The sequence below is a fragment of the Dasypus novemcinctus genome, chromosome 17 (genome assembly GCF_030445035.2).
Source record: "Dasypus novemcinctus isolate mDasNov1 chromosome 17, mDasNov1.1.hap2, whole genome shotgun sequence".
Classification (NCBI taxonomy): Eukaryota; Metazoa; Chordata; class Mammalia; order Cingulata; family Dasypodidae; genus Dasypus; species Dasypus novemcinctus.
Genome location: NC_080689.1, coordinates 61438272 through 61453262, shown reverse-complemented (window position 1 = coordinate 61453262; position 14991 = coordinate 61438272). Strand labels below are relative to the sequence as shown.

Below are 14991 nucleotides of genomic sequence, written 5' to 3'. Positions count from 1 at the left end.
TGCTTTGGATCCATTAGTTCATGTGTGATGGCTAATTAGGTCTTTGGCTATTGCTTGGTCCAGGGTCAGGGAGACGACAGGCCACGGGGGGTGCTCTCAGGGCCGTGGTGTAGGCATCTCCCCATGGAAATCTTTAGAACACGCTGGTTGATCTCTATGCTTCCCCATGAAATGGGCCTCTTTGCCCGACCTCTGCATTTCCTCCCCTGAAGATTCCCAACATTTTGGCCCAGTGGCCGAGATAAAGAAGCTCTCCAGCTGTTTAAAGAGCATTCTAGCACCTGGGCTGTGGCGATGCAGATGCCGAAGTACAAGGTGGACAATGTCTGTTCTCAGATCCAGATGCTTAGCAGCCACATGGAAAACACCAGTGCTGACATCCGGATGGTCAAAGATGTTCTAGGGGATGCTGGCACCTGCCATATCCAGACCCAGATGTTAAGGAATTCCTTGGAGGGGTCTGATGCTGAGATACAGAGCCTAAAGAGAGCTCTGGAGAATGCAAACCCATTGAATTCCCAGACCCAAGATTTCTTACAAAGCAGTTCAGAAAACACCAGGGTTGTACACCACATTTGAAGCCGAGGCCTAGAAAATGCCAACGCTGAAATTCAGGTGTTAAAGGCAGGTTTACACTTTGCAAATATGAGTTTACAGAATGCCAGTGTTCAGACCCACCTTTTGAAAGACAACCTGCACAAGGTCAGTGTTTTAAGGACCCAGCACCAGGTTTTAAGCAGCAGTTTGGAAGGGCCTAATGCTGAGATCTAGAGGCCCTGGGGAGGTCTGGGAAATGCAAGTGCTTTCAATTCCCAGACCCAGAACTTTATAAAAGGCAGTGTAGACAACAGCACTTTTGAGATCCAGTTATTAAGAGGTCGGTTGGACGGGGCTGGTGAAGTGATTCAGTTGTTAAAAAAGATTTGGAAACTGCCTTTGCCCAGACCCAAATGACAAAGGGCAGGATGGAGCAGACAAAAGTTGATCTCCCAGGAATAAGAGCAGTATTGGAAAATGCCAGGGGAGTTAGAGACCCTAACACAAGGAATGAAGGGTGCTGCCTTAAATTCCCAGACCCACATGTGAGAAACGAGACTGCAGGAGGCACAGGCTGAGATCCAGAGGCTACAAGTTAATGTGAGTAATACCAACTCACTAAACGTGAAAATCCAGGAGCAGGTGAATAGCCTGGAGACCCTCCGCGCAGCCTGTGCTTCACAGGAGCAGCTACAAAGGACCCAAAGTAAGTGGTAGGGAGAGTCCACCATGCAGAGGGCGGAGTTGCTGGGATGTTTCTGCCCATTTAGCCTCAAGCATGTGTCCCCTCTGGGAAAGAGCAAGGGTGGTGGAGAGAGGACAAATCCAATAAACGCCGCGGCTCCTCTGTGCCCAGGCAGTAGCGCAGAAGACATGAGAAACTATGTCCCTGCTCTCAGGTGGCTTATAATCTCTCCACAAAATTTCACCTTTTGCAAACCAGATCTTTGTGATGAAGGTGTGTGGTAATGGCAGAGTGTACTTGTAGGGCCAGACAACCTGTTTGTGACCTCCAGCTATCACAAACGGTGTGAACCTGAACAAGTTCCTTACCTTTGCTGAGCTTCACCTGCACAACGGGGGCAATAGGATTTGCTTCACAGGGAGGATCAAATGAATCAACATACGTAACGCACTTAACCTTGTAGCCAGCATTTGCGCATGTGTCTGACAAAACTTTCATGAACATCTACCATGTGTCAGGGGGTTAAAGATGAATAAGACATGATGCCTGCTCTTGAGAAGGTTACAAGATGCAAGATGGAGACAGACCTGTAAGCAAAGTCATATAGATTGGTGGAAGAGCTGTTAAGTTAGAAGCAAGTACTGGGAACTGAGAGGGGGGGAGGCAAAAAGAAGGGGAGAAGGGACCTTTTGTGGAAGGGCGGAAAGAAATCTATTATCTTTCTATCTAATCATCTATGTAATCTATCTATGCAAGTTTCAAAAAGCAAAACCTTTCCTGCATGAACTCACTCTGACATTTTATATTCTATTCTTTAAAAAAAGAGCAAAGCTTGTCAAAACTGATAAACCAAATTTATGACCCACTAATGAGTTGGTGATTGCAATTTGAAAAACCCTGGGCTAGAGGGGTGGCCAGGGCTGGAGAGACACGGGCTAGATTGGAAGGCCTCTGAGTAAGCTTGGCTTTCATCCTCCAGAAAATGAGGAGCCACTGAAGGGTTTTAAGGAGAACCCTGAGGTTCTGACTTGGGTGACTGAACGGAGGGGTCCCCAACTGAGGAATAAAGGAGGAAGAGGAGCAGCAAGGTTTGGACATGCTGGCTGCGGTGCTTTGGGGGACATCCAAGTGGACATCGCCTGCAGGCTGTCTGGAGTTGAGGAGAGAGGACAGGACTGCAGGCATAGGCTTGGGTGCCCGGGTATGTTGGTTCTGGTTGCAGCAGTCGGAGAGGCGGTTTGCATGAGACAAAACACAGAAGAGGGCTTAGGGTGGGGTCAGGAATCAAGGTTCAGGGGTCAAGAAGGGAAAGACGTGTGTGTGAACCAACTGAGGACAGGGGATTTGGGAGATGTGCATGTGGGAAAGCCAAAAGAGGAGAGAATTTCCAGATGGGAGTGGTCAGTTCTGGCACATGCCAGAGAGGCCATGTAAAATAAGAACCGAAAAGCATCCACCGAGGCTAGGCAATTAATAAGTCATTGGAATGAAATTTCGGTGGAAGCAGATCATGGTTGTTGGGCGTGAATCGATCAGGTGTATGAGTCTGTCAAGGAACATAGCTGAGAGGGAAGGTGAGAAGGGGGGAGGAGTAAAATTCAAATCATCTCTTCCTCCATTACAACATCTATCTGTTAATTATAGACAGTGTGGCAAATATTAAAAAATTGCAAGATGAGAAAACAAGCATCAGTATTGCCATGAAAATTTGCCTACTTTCCATCAGAACCACTTGCTAATATTTTGGTGAACTTGAGAGTGAGTTTCTAGATTCAGATAGGCTTCACCTGAGTTCAAGGAAGGGGAACAGGAAAGAGGTGGAGGCTGAAGATAGGGAGGAGAGTCAAATGCATGTTTCATGACTGGCCTTGAAGGAGTTTGGGATGGTACTTGAATCTCTGAGGCTGGGAGGGGAGCAGGTGTGGAAGTTGGTGTCCATGTGCAGTGTGGAACACAAGACTGCGAGAGCTAGTGTTAACCACATCTCTTTTGGGGTGGCATAGGAGGTCACTTGCTAAGGAGGAGGATGCCTGTAGGGAGCTGGGGGAGAGAAGGGATGGTTGGGAGAAGCTGCTGGAGAGATGGGGGCTGACAAATGAGGACTTGGCAGGCAGTGCCGAGCCCCTGCTCTTTCCCCTGTTTCTAGTTGAGTCTAAGGAATCACTGGCCATGCGGACCACTGCCTGGAAGTCTTTCCTCCTTCCTGCCTCTCCTCGAGCCCCACTGCTGCCCTCCTGCTTTAGTATGGACTGAGAGGTGCTCCTTCCTGGCTGTGCATTGGAGTCGCCCAAGCACATGCCTGGGACTCATGTACAGAAATCTTATGGATTTTGGTCTGGGATTTAGCCTGAGCACCACGAAGTTTTAAAACATGGGCAGTCAGGGTGCAGTATCATTACTTTAACTTTTCCTTAAAGGGCCAAATAGTAAAATTGAGACATGTGGGCCACAGTCTCTGTAATGGCTCCTCAGTGCTGTCCTCTTGCACTGCTGAAGCATCCAAAGAGAACATGTAAATGAATGGGTGTGGCTGCTCAAGTGACACTGTTTATAAAAGAGGCTGCTGGTGGGCCCTAATTGGGTTGGGTTTGGATGGCTGGTTCTGAGGCCTCAGAGAGCATAAGAATCACATGCGGCCTTGTTAAAAACAGACGATTCAGAAACAATTTCAGAAAAAGCAGTTCTGCGCTGGGCCTGAGAAGGGGCATTTCTGCCACGTTCCCAGGAGGCGCAATGCTGCTCGTCCAGGGAACACACTTTGAGAATGCCTGGTCCACGCTGTCTGTCTCTTCCTGAGATCTTTGCATTTGGGTTCTGATGGATGTTTCTCGCCAGGATGGGATGGTCTTTTTTTCCTGTTGTGTCTTCACATTATACCACTTTGAAATATTTACAGTGCAAACCTGAGCCATTGGTTAAAACCCTTCAGGGCCTCCCATTGCTCACAGGGAAAAATCCAAATTCCTTGTTATGTGCATAAGATGTAGTGCTGGAAGCCTCTCCAGGCTCCTCTCCCACCCCTTGCATGGGGGCCATAGCCCAGGTTTGCACATGTCAGCTCCAGCCATGTGGTTTCATGCCTGCCTGCCTTTGTTCCTGCCACTTCCCCTGTCTGGAAGGCTTTTCTTGGACCTGATCACCTGGAAAATCTTCCTCAGTTTTTTTTTTATTTTTAAAAAGTGATTTTCTGATTAAAAATTTTAAATTTTAGAGTAGTTGTAGGTTTACAGGAAAATCCTGCAGAAAGTTCAGAGCTTTGCCCATGATTAACGTTCTCCCTTAGTGGGTACATTTGTTACAGTCGATGAACCAATATTATTATAATCATATGATTAACTATAGTCCATAGTTTAGAGTAGGGTTCACTCTTTGTATTGTACAGTTCTTTGTTTTCTTAAAATTTTTTATTGTGGTAACATGTATATAACATAAAATCTCCCATTTTATCACTTTCTGTATATACATTCACCAATATTGTGCTACCATCGTCATCTTTTCTGCTTGGAAGCTTTCCTTCGCCCCAAATGGAAACTCTCTACCAATTAAGTATTAATTCCCCATTCCCCACCCCTTCAGTTTTTTTTTTTTTTTATGACTCATCTCAAGGAACATCTCATCCTGGATTCCCTTCCTAAGCACCCCCCCCCAGCCCAGGTGACAGAGATGACACCCTCTTTCCTGCCTCTATTCTAACCTGCACGTGGTGTTTAATTAGTACATTTTCCATCTCCTTCTTACATCTTTCTCACTTCACAAGACTGTAAATTCCTCGAGGGCATGAATCTTGTCTTATTGGTCTTTTTATAACAGTCCCCGGCTCATAGAAGCTAAGGAATGTAGAACAATGAATGTATGAATGTTGAAGATATGAATGAAGAAATGAGTGTTGTGGCTCCATTTCAATACCTGCGGTAGAGATGATACTAAAGAGCAGGATGTGGTGAGAGGGATGGAGGAAAGAGCTGAGACTTGGGGCTCCTGGTGACAGGATGAGCTCTTAGTGTGTGACACCTGTGAGGGCAGGTGAGCAGGTGATGAGGAAGTCCTGGGATAGTCCTGGGTGTGGGCAGCCAGAGTGGATGGAGATCAAGTCAAGGAAGTAAAGGAGTCTCTGGATGGATGAACAAATTCCTAGACAGATGGTGGGAATTGAGATGGAGAGGACTGTACGGTGGCAGCAGTGAGATGGGAAATAAGGTGACATGATCACAAAACACATGTCTCAGCAGAGAGTTTTTCTGGGTAGCAGAGCTGAGTGTCCCAGGAGTACTGAGCCAGGCATCTTGAGCTGCAGCTCCCTGGGGAATTGGGTAGTGGGACAGAGGCATGGTCTCAGCAGCACTTGCCCTTGGGGAACTGAGCTTCAAGGACGTGGGCCTCAGTGGCCAGCCGCTGGCGGGTTCAGGAAGGCCAGCTCTGGGACATCCGCCATCAGCCCCTGGTTCCCTTTCCTCCCACCTCTGCTGCAGCTCAGCATCTCTGGTTGCTCCTGCAAGGCTGGAAGTTCTTCAGGGGGAGCTTGCATTACTTTTTGGATGTCAAGAAGTCTTGGAGGAGGCTGAGCAGTTCTGTGCATCCCAAGGAGCTCACCTGGCATCGGTGTCCTCTGAGGAAGAGCAGGTCAGAGCTGGGGGCTTGGGGTGGTTCTGACAAGGTTGGTGTGTGACAAGGGCCTTTGGTGCTTTGACCTTCCTCCTCTAGGGGAGGGCAAAGCCCATAACTTTCATGTCTCCTGTCAGGCAGGGAACAATATTGAATTCCTCTGAGCATCTTGCACTGGAGGCAGAAACCTGGACAACAAACCCCACTGTCCTCAATGAGTGGGGAGATTCCCAGAGGTGGACAGATGCCAGCAGCAGGGCAGGGCAGAGGCGGGTGGCAGGGTGGCACCCTGAGAGCGTGAGGGAGCATGCTTTTCCCTCAGCCCCTCAGGTCCCTTTGGGCTTCCTCTCCAGTCATCAGGCTTGATTTTTTTTTATCCCCCCTCCCCCCTTGACTCTTGCTTGCCGTCTGCTCTCTGTGTCCATTTGCTGTGCATTCTTCTGTGTCTCTGTAATCATTCATTTTAAAATTTATCCCACTCCCCCCTTGAGGCTTCTTTGCCGTCTGCTCTCTGTGTCCATTTGCTGTGTGTACTTCTGGGTCTCTGTATTCATTTATTTTAAAGTTTATCCTGCCCACCCCCCTTGAGGCTTGCTTATGGTCTGCTCTCTGTGTCTATTTGCTGCGTGCTTTTCTGTGTTTCTACTTGCCTCCCTTTTTGCTGTGTCACCTTGCTGAGTCGGCTCTCCTTGGGCTTGCAGGCCAGCAGCTTTCTGTGAGGTACGGGCGAGCCTGCCTTCACAAACAGGCCCTAGGACACGAACCCAGGGCCTCCCATATGGTAGATGGAAGCTCAACTGATTGAGCCACAGCCACTTCCACAATCTTGACTTTTTTAAATGAAAAAGTTGAATGTTTTATTAGTAGGATAATAAGCAATAGTTACAATATCATATAAGGCTTATGATAACAATGTTACCCTTGAATTACATAATTTTTAGAAGTAGTTTTTATTTTCAGGTCATTTTGTGAATTCTGAATATAATAACTATATTGTAGCCTAAGTCACAGTGCGCTGTGAAAAAAATACTGTATTATGTTTATGTGCAATTATTTCAAAGTTTATTTCAATAGTATAGCTGCAACATGTAGATTTTCCATTGATATTGCAAAAAGTTGCCATTTTAAATCTCTATCTACCACAATTGAAAATAACTATTCTGGATTAAGTTGCTTCAGATTAGTTTCTTTTCATTCCTAAATAGATTTTACATATTTCTCAAATTCTGCTTCAGTCCATTGTTGAACAAGTTCTGAAGGTTTACTCAGTGTCTTCTTGATCACCAACCACCTGGGTACCAAGATTTGTTGACAATTCCTGGATTTTCTGCAACAACTTCATAAAGTTCTGTTGATTCTCCTAATAGAGGAGAATAGAGTTTGCTAGTAGCTTTTGCACTTTCTGAAGCACCCAGCTCATGTCGTTTGTTCACTTTTGTCCCAACTTTGAGAAGACTAGAGAAAACAACGTGTCCCAGAGCTTCCTGTGCAAAACTGCTGAGTCCCGCGTTCCAGCACTGTTTTCTGCTGTTATCTGCTCATGCTTGCCTGGGAATTTCTGCACTGAGAGCAGAGGGGGCCGCTGTACAGCATCCGAGTGGCACCGGAGCCCCCTCCCCCACATGCCCCTGGTCCACAGGGTGCAGATCAATCTCAATTTTATTGTCCATCAATCCCATGGCTGTGGAGGGCACGTGAGCAGGAGACCCAGGCTTCCTGGGAAGGCCAAGCACTCACATTTGATTTGAGGAGCACCAAGGCCGTCGAGGCCCAGGGTGGCCATCTGGTGGGGGTTGGCCTCAGGACGTGTCAAGGTTATTAACAAAAGACCTCACTAGCTCTGGTCATTTCAGTTGACATGACTGCCCAGCCCACAGGGCTCTCCTGTGACTGTTCTGTGGGTGTGAAAAACGCCGTGCTGCTTTGTGAAGCTTCCTGAAGCTCTGGCCAGCTGTTGTCCCAGGACAGCACACCTCGTATCCAGGGCTGGGACTAGGTAGGGACAGTCACGTGATGGGAAGCTGGGCCTCCCCAAGGGGCCCTGGCTGCTGCTTAGATCCTGGACACACCAGGGAAGGAGCAGCGAGGGGTCCAGCTCTGCAGGGACATGGGCCTCATGACCCTGCGACTAGCTGGGGATGGCCTGGATCCTCTCCATACGTCTTGGAGAAGCTTCTCCTCACACCTAGAGTCAGACAACCAACTGCCTCCTCTCTACAGATGTTTCTGACCAAGTTCACGAGTGCCCCTCACCACAGGATTGGCCTCACTGACAGGGGCAGGAGGGCTCCTGGCGCTGGGTGGACAGGACGCCTTTCAATGCTGCCTGGAGCATAAGGTGCGTCCATCTGCTGGACACACACCTCAGGCCTGGCTGGAGTTGCATGTCTGTCCTTGCCCAGTAAGTGTTAGTGCTGTGTGTGTCACAGAGGCACGGAGCCTTGCCTGGGCCCCTCCAGAGGACATCAGGATAGGACAGGGCCTGGGGCTGCAGAGGGTCCTCCTGTTCTCTCCTTTAACCCCCCCCTTCCTACACCTGCTCAGGCCTTGTTGCAAGGGGCCCTATCTGAAAGGGATCTGAGTGCGAGTTCTGGGGTGGAAGGTGAAAGGTCCCTACCCTCTTCTTTCCCCAACTTGCCGCTTCACAGACACCCTCCCCATCCTTGGATCATCAGTGACTCAGGATGTCCTCAGCAGACCCAGGCCCACAGGGCATCACAGTTCTGTCCCTTTTCTGGGACTGCAAGTGGATTGGGGAGCTGTGTCACTTTAGCTCCATGTGCCCCAGCAGGGACAAGGGCCACTGCCTGTGTCTAGCTGAATAACGTCCCTCTGTTTCCAGGTTTTTGAGCAGGGACCAGCTGGATAACTGGACAATGGGAATGGGCACACAGAGGACTGTATCCATACTCAGCAGATGTGCAATGACATATACTGTGATGCCACCTACAGTGGGTCTGCAAGAAATCCATGGGCCACAATGTGGCCTGAGGGCAGAGCAGAGCCGAGGGGTCCCTCCCGGCGGTCAGCTCTGGGCCTCCTCCGTGCTGCCTGCGAGCCTCTGGCCTCTGCTTGCTCTCTGGGGCTTCCACTTGGCCTCCTGGGTGTCCTGCCTTGAACTGTTGTTTAACCCTTTGGAGGCAGGATAGAATAGGGACCTAAGGAGGAAGGGTAGAAAAACCTAATAAGCCTGGCAAGAGAAACTGAGGCATTGGCCTGCTGGCTAGCATGAATATGCTGAGCACACGGGCAAATTAGGAAGGGGCAGCTAACAAGCACACACCCTGCAGCTTAGAGTACACAGCACACACCCAGTGGCTCTGTGATCAGGAGGCAACCTCATTACATGGTGGAAAGAGGGACAGGGCCAGAGGGGCAGCACCCCACCCCACCCACTTTCAGGTTACCTCACGCCTCGTGGACAGTGACCAGAGGCTGATCACCGGCGGTCAGCACAGCCTGCAGAGCTCGTGGACAGCAGCCAGAAGCCAATCACCCCCCACCAGCACCACCTAACTCAGCCCCTAACCTGCTAAGGGAATCGGATCTCCCAGTAGAGTTCCCCTGCTGTGTCTCAAGTATGCCAATCAGGGCACCCCTGGAGTCCTGAGCCCCCATATATCAGGGAACCCCAGGGCAGAACTTTGCATTTCCCCCCTTGCTGCATCCCTGCAGGTGTACTTTCCTTCTCTTCCTTCACCCCAATAAACTGTTTGCTTGCCTGATTACTTTGTGGCTGAATTCTTTCTCAAGAAGAAGCTGAGAACCCCAGTACTGGCTCTGATCACACTTCAAGACGTTGGCCCCACGTAAGCAGGGGGACGAATGGTGTGACCTGGTGTGCTCCTCAGTGTCCACCTCCACAACCAGCACAGGCTGTCACACAGCAGGCCCTCAGTAAACACTTGATGAGTGAATGAAAGACCTTTGCATGTTTCTCTCTTCTAGCTCACCCCTTCCCCCACTCTCCTGCCCTCAGGGTCTGTCTGTCCTGTAATAGGCACAATTTTATTTTTTATTTCAGGGTTTGCAGCTAGTTAGTGCATTGAAAAACAGTAGAGGTTTTTCAATAGGGACTTTGTAGGGGTTCCAAATCCCCAGGAAGTCCTAGGCATCGCTCTGGTTCCCTGGATTTCCTTTGTGTGCAAAGGGGGCTGGGGGCTGGATTTAACTAGCTATTTTGCCAACTCCAAAAACCTTTTTTTTCTGTTCTTTGGACTTGCCTCATCTCTATCAGAGATTTATATTTGGCTTCAGCCTCTTCCCATGATCCCCATTCCCCCTTCTAGGGACTCTGCTGTCTGCCAGCTGGGCAAGACATACTACAAAGTCTGTGCATAAATTCATACTTACTTTATACCCAAATGTGTCTAGAAAGCCAGTTGAGAAGTGTAAACTCCGTAGGCTTTGGATACTCAGGGCGGATGCCAGCCAAATGTGTCAAGCCCACCTGGAATGTGGGGGATATTAGTTAACTCAAGCTGACCTGGAGGAAATAATCTAATACTGAAACACTTAAAGAAAACTAAGAAACACTTAAAGAAACTAAGAAAGAGTCCTGTTGCATAGAAGCACCATTTGACTCCCCACTCTTAGAGTCTTCATAGAAGGGACCCAAAAATTCTATTCAGGGCTCCGTTTTTATCAGGACAAGAGTCCGCCGAGTCTGGCCAATCAATACAAATCATCTTCCTTCTCTGAATTATCACGTCCTGGCCTTCGATACTGCCTACACCCGACTTCTCTCTGCTACCACAATACAGTGAGGATTTCTAGAACATTCTGTGCATGCACAGGGAACCCTATGCAGATTTCTGGAGCTCTGCCTCTGCAAACTTCCTCCTCTGTATTCTCTGGCCCCAACTTCCACTGCTCTCAGTCTCCTGAAGCTCCCATCCCACTTGGACCTTGCCTCTGCTGAGCGAGACTGTCATGCCCCATTTGGAAACCCCCTTCTCACAGGACCTCATCCAGAAAGAGCCTCCAGGAAGAAACACAGGGCATTGTACAGCTTCCTGGTCAGTTTTGCTTTCCCTGCTTTATGTGGGTTGTGGGTGGGAGGCTGTTCATCTCTTCATAGATCACCTAAGCTGTGTGTCCTGACTTGTGGGTGTGGGACAGTGAGAAGCTGCAGCCTTGCCCTTGGTAACCATGGCAACAAATCCAGTCCGGGAGGTAATTTACCAATGCAAACTCTATATGCATACCAGTCAGTCCAGGGAGACTCTGATGGTGGTGATGCCAAAGCTTAAGGGGACTTGGACTTGGCCTCAAGTGGGAAATATAACATAGCCTCTGCATAAATTCAAAATTATCTAATTCTGTATCCAAGTGTGCCTAGTCTCTAGAAATCCAGTTAAGTGATATCAACCCTATAGGCTGTGAATGTTCAGAAAGGATGTAAGGCTAAATGTGTTTTCAAAGTTGCATCCAGAGGGAATGTAGGAGAGATGCTAATTCAAGCTCACCTGAAATGTGGGAGATATGATAATTCAAAACTACCTGGTACTCAGGCAAACACTTAACTAACAAAGATGGTCGTTTTCTTTCATAAAAGCACCATTTGACTCCCACCCTGTATAAATGGAACTTGAAAATCTTGTTCAGGGCTCTGGTTTGAAACAGAAATTTCCTGAGTCTGGCCAGCCTTCAATAAACCATTTTTCCTTCTCAAAATCATTCCTGAGTCCTGGCCTTTCTATACCCAAATAATTGAACCTCTCTTTACTCCTACAACAGGGGAAGAAGGGAAGTCAGAGAATGAGGAGGGTGGTGGTGGGGGTGATGTCCCAGGAATACATGGAGGAAGTGTAGGAGAGTCTGATCAGCTGGATCAAAGTCAAGGTTTTTGGGGGATTTGGGGGGCAGAAAGGAGGAAGAAGAAAGCTTTAGAAGACTTTTTTGGTGTAAAAGAAGAACAGGATACAAAGATGAGAGAAGGCCTGAGCATAAGGAATCTTGCATGTCTGCCACTGGTCTGGATAAAGTTCTTTAAGTGTGGGAGAACTTGGGAATTAAAATGCATTAATTTTTATTGTCCAATTGGTATTGCTGTAGAAGTCAAGCAGATCAAGTATTTGCATATAGAAAGATCAGGACTCAGGAATAATTTTTGGGAAGGAAAAATGACTTATATACAACCACCCAGGCTCAGAGCTTCTCATTCCAAAATCTGAGTTGGAACCAGATTTTTGAGTTCCTTTCATACAGAGGAAGGGCCAATGGTTATTTGTCTCAGTGCTCAATAGCCTTGAATTAGCATATATATTTCACATCCTACATAAGCTTTTAGCATGGATGTTATACATTCTAGATAAGCTTTTAGCACATTTAGTTTGCATTTCCCCTGAATATTTAAAGTTTATAGAGTTAGCATTGCTAAACAGTTTCTCTGGGACTGGAGTTGTTGTCATAGTTATCAAGGGCAGGGCTGCAGTTCTTACTTTTCCAAAGGCACCGCTCAGAAAACATACCGCTCAGGTGATCTACGAAAATATGAACAGCCCCCACCCAGAGCCTACATCAGTATTGCGGCCACACAGAGGTCGAATAGAAAATGAGTTTTTTAGGTCTGATGTCTCCTTTCAGGTACAGAATTTTAAGTTTATGAAAGAGACAGCCCAGAGGTGTGGTTTGGGGGGGGGGGGATCGAACTTGAATTCCCCATTTTAGGTGGCCTGGGTGAGACTAGGGATCTCTAGAATGGGGGAGATTCTGAGAGAGACAGGCATCCCTGAGAATCAGTCAGATATCTACAAGGAAATGGGAAATGGATCTTGCAGCCAGACATCCCTGGAGCCAAGGGGTTTCTTCCCACAAGGATGCAGGCATACCGCCTGGTGTGGCCCTTGGGGAATGGTGAGGATCCTGACCTCGTGCTAGGTTTTCCCAGTGGGTTGTCCTGGACAACCAGAAAGGAGAAAGAGAGAGACAGCAGGATCCTCTGGTGGAGAAATCCATAACTCACCCAGCCGAGATTCAGTGTCCAGTGTTGGATGGGCATTCAGCCGTGGAGGAGGGGAGACCCCTCACCAGTCAATCAGTTTCAACAGGTCCCCAGTCCCGGGCTTTCAGCACCATATGCTGGAGAAAAATGGTGTTCACTGGGACACGGAGTGCGGTCACCCCTCGGGCTGAAGTGTGGTTTGCTGGCCTGGCGAGGGGAGCGGCCGTGGTAGGCCAAGCTGCTGCCCCCATAATAGGGTGGCTGGTCGGACTCACCGCCACCCCTGAAGGAAGCTCGGCATGGACACAGAGTGCCCTCGGGTCTCCCCTTCTCAGCAGCCATGCTTCCGCGGCCGCCCGTCCTCCCGGATGGCACCACACGATGCCTTGTGGGGTGGCACCCTTCTTCTTCTTTCTCCCTGGGCAGGCGCAGGGTGGAAAATTCCAGTCTGCCCTTTTCCCCTCCCCTGACAGCAGCAACAGCCAGGCATGGGCAGAAAAATCCAGTCTGCCCGTTTCCCTCCCCCTGACAGCAGCAACAGCCAGGGGTGGGCGGAAAAGTCCAGTCTGCCCTCTACCCCAGCAACAGCAGCCACCAATCCCTAAACCCTGCCCCTTCCCCCAGCAACAGCGACAGCCAATCCCTAACCACCACCCCTCCCCCATCCAGTACCGCCCACTGACCTTTCACCGGCAACCAATCAGAACAGGGCGTGGCTTTGACCAATCAGCCTTCCCCAGCCCCTATAAAACTGTTGCCTCTCCCTCAATAAAGTGGACTTGCGTGTTTACCTTGTCTCAACGGTAGTTCTTCTGCTGTGCGCCCTCCAGTCCTGAGAGCCCCCGACAAGGGCCTGGCCTCCCTTGTCCCCAGTTTATCACCTGCCTCTCCGGGCGACCCCTTCGTCGCCGGCTTCGCTGGGCGACCCCGTCAGCCGAACCGCGCAACCCCTTGTGAGACCGATCCCTCGTCTGCTGCCGGACCGACCCCTCGTCCCAAGTGGGACTGACCCCTCGTCCCAAGCGGGACCGACCCCTCGTCCAGAGCTGGACTGACCCCTCATCCACAGCCAGACCCCACCTCTACCGACCGAGCAAGCCGTCACAACGGAGACTGAATGAGCATAAGCAAAGAATTTATTGAGATGCTCTCCCAACAGAGGGGGTCTGAAGAACAGACTTCAGTCCCCCCACCAGCATGGTGGGGTCTGAAGAGAGACCTCAGCCCCCTCGTGGAAGGTGCAGATGTGAATTTATAGAGAACATCAGTAGGCAGGGAAATGTTGGTTCAGGGGGATGGGGTTAGGGTCCGAGTACAGTCTTGGGTCAATAAAGGGTTGTAAGAGTGAGTTCTTGTGTATGGCTTGGCGTGGTGGGCTAGGAAGTAGGGTTTTCTTGGAATGTAGGAGAGCTTGGTGGCCTGGAAGGGAGGAAGGTCCTTCTCTGCTCCATTCTCACAGTGATATGGCTCATTCTTGGGGGGGACACTGTCTTCCACACGTAGGCAGCTTGCTCAGTCAGTCGGAATGGAGCCACAGCCTGATGACCTGGTAATCATGGCAAATGTCTAACACCATGATTGTTCTTTTCTGGAATGTACACCTTTTACTTTGTTGTTGTTGTTGTATTGGTAAAGCTTCCAGAACAATGTTGCCTGGAAGCAGTGATAGCAGACATCCTTGCCTTGTTCCTTACATTAATGTGACTATTTCTAGTTTTGCACTATTGCTTATTGCTTGTTGATTTGGGATAATTACCCTTTATAAAGTGAAGGAAATTCCCTTCAGTTTCAAGTCAACAAGAGGTATTTTTAAAATTACAATTGAATGTTGAATTTTACCAAATGGTTTTTCAATGTCTATCAAAATAATAATAACAATCTTTATCCTTTACTCTGCTAACATAGGGAATCACATTAAAAATTTCCTCATGATGAATTATCTTTTCATTTCTTGAATAGCAACCTATTTGTTTATGGTATATTCTTTTCTTAGCATGTTGCTGGATTTGACTTCCTAATAGTTTATTCATTGTTTTCTTATTTTTTTTTTCATTTATACCTGTGAGATGTGTTTATTGATTTCTTGGCCCGTATTTCTTTTCTTTGTTTTAGGGTTTTCTTTCTTTGTGTCATTAGAAGCCAGTATTCAATAACATGTGCTACATTTTTGGAATTTACTGATATTTTCTTTGTGGTTAGTGCATGTTCATTTTCTAAAATT

General features: G+C 48.5%; 1 pseudogene; it reads left to right on the top strand.

Moving 5' to 3' along the window:
- Nucleotides 1–294: 294 nt before the first annotated feature.
- Nucleotides 295–14991, top strand: part of LOC131273751 (factor in the germline alpha-like) — a 33598-nt pseudogene continuing 18901 nt past the window's right edge.